The sequence below is a fragment of the Orycteropus afer genome, unplaced genomic scaffold, assembly GCF_000298275.1.
Source record: "Orycteropus afer afer isolate SDZICR_OR568_19922 unplaced genomic scaffold, OryAfe1.0 scaffold00345, whole genome shotgun sequence".
NCBI lineage: Eukaryota > Metazoa > Chordata > Mammalia > Tubulidentata > Orycteropodidae > Orycteropus > Orycteropus afer.
This window is the reverse complement of record NW_006921932.1, coordinates 3,165,039-3,167,309: the sequence shown is the minus strand read 5'-3', so window position 1 is coordinate 3,167,309 and position 2,271 is coordinate 3,165,039.

The following is a 2,271-nucleotide window of genomic DNA, read 5'->3' as shown; positions in this document are numbered from 1 at the left end:
AAAGAAGAATGTGGCATCGGGATTGGAGGACGAATCATTCACAACCTGTGATATGCCGATGACACAACTTTGCTTGCAGAAAGTGAGGATAACTTGAAGCACTTACTGATGAAGACTGAAGAGTACAGTCTGCAGTATGGATTGCATCTCAGTATAAAGAAAACAAAATCCTCACAACTGCTCCTGTGAGGCAGCATCACGATAAATGGAGAAAAGACTGAAGTTGTCAAAGACTTCACATTGCTTGGTTCTACAATCGATGCCAATGGAAGCAGCAGTCAGGACATCAGAGAATGTATAGCACTGGGAAAATCACCTGTAAAGGACCTCTTTCAAGTGCTGAAGAGTAGAGATGTCTCCTTGAAGACTACGGTGCACCTGACACAAGCCATGGTATTTTCAGTCACCTCGTATGCATGTGAGAGCTGGACAATGAATAAGGAAGACCAAAGAAAAGTTGATGCTTTTGAATTGTGGTGCTGGCAAAGAATGTTGAAAGTACCATGGACAGCTAAAAGAGTTAACAAATCTGTCCTGGAGGAAGTGCAGCCAGAATGCTCCTTGGAAGAAAGAATGACCAGACTTTGTCTCACCTACTTTGGTCATGTTATCAGAAGGGACCATTCCCTGGAGAAGGATGTCATGCTTGGTAAGGTGGAGGGTTGACGAAAGAGGGGAAGGCCCTCAATGAGATGGATTGACAAAATGGCTGCGGCGATGGGCTCAAGTATAGCAAGGATCATGGAGCTGGCGTGGGACAGAGCAGTGTTTTGTTCTGCTGTTCGTAGGGTTGCTAGCAGTCAGAAATGACTCGGCAGCACTAACAACAACAACAACAGCACCTGACAGTAGGTTTTGGTAAGCCCTAGGGAGAGTGACTGTGAAAGCATATGAAGGATAACATAAAGGATCGCTACCCAAGTGGAGAGAGTACAGACAGAAAGAAGAGACATCAAAAACAAATACATGCTTCATAAACTCTCCAGGGGCAATTAGAAGAATCAGAAAACGGAGCTCTAAGCTCTCAGATCCTTTAATGCTGCTGTAAAATGAGAATAAAAATATTTATCTTTAACTTATTCTGAAAGAGTTTTTTTCTTAGAAAGATGTAGGAAATTATCTCTAAAATGTCCTGTGCATATCAAACACCTTTCAGTAGCCTTGAAGAACAACCAGTGGTCACTGACTCCATTTTTCAAATATAATAATAATAATAAACCCACATTAATAAAAGAAACAGACATTGAACACAAAATAATATAACATTCAGGTATGTTATTCAAATATTTAGCACCAACTGATACTGGAGGGCAACAGAAAATAGCTACCAAAAGTTTAAAATTGTATATTCTCTTTTGTATTGAGTTCCATATTAAAAGAGAAAAGAAATTTATTCTAAACAAATAATTAGACAAATTATGAAAGATGCTTATACAAACATGTCTTTTGGTGCAGAATTTGCAATATACAAAATTTGGGAATAAAATATAAATTTATAGTTATAGTGATTAATTGAATAAATTGTGCTAAAATTTCAAATGGAATATGATGTAGCCACTTACAACAATTATGCCATATCCCTATCCATTGATTTAGAAAGTATTCCACAGCCAATATACTGTTAAGTGACAAAGACAACATTTAAAACTCTGTACATAGTACAAGCCCATTTTTGACTGCACATAACAACAACAACAACAACAACATAAGTGTATGTGCATAAAGTCTAGAATTAAGTACATTAAAATAATTAAGTGATATCTTAATAATACTTTTTCTACATCTTCTGAATGTTTAACCAATGATTAGTTTGTTGTTGTTAGGTGCCATTGCTTTGGTTTTGACTCATAGTGACACTATGTACAACAGAACAAAACATTGCCTGATCCTGGGCCATCCTCACAATCATTGCCACGCTTGAGACCATTGTTGCAGCCACTGTATCAAATTCATCTTGTTAAGAATCTTCCCCTTTTTCACTGACCCTCTACTTTGTTGTTATTGTTAGGCACCGTTGAGTCATCTCCAACTCATAGTGACCCTAAGCACAGCAGAGCAAACCACCGCCTGGTCACATGCCAGCTCCACGATGCTTGCTATACTTGAGCCCATTGCTGTAGGCACTGTGCCAATCCATCTCATTGAGGGCTTTCCCCTCTTTTGGTGACCCTCCACTTTACCAAGCATGACATCCTTCTCCAGGGAATGGTCCCTTCTGATAACATGACCAAAGTAGGTGAGACAAAGTCTGGTCATTCTTTCTTCCAAGGA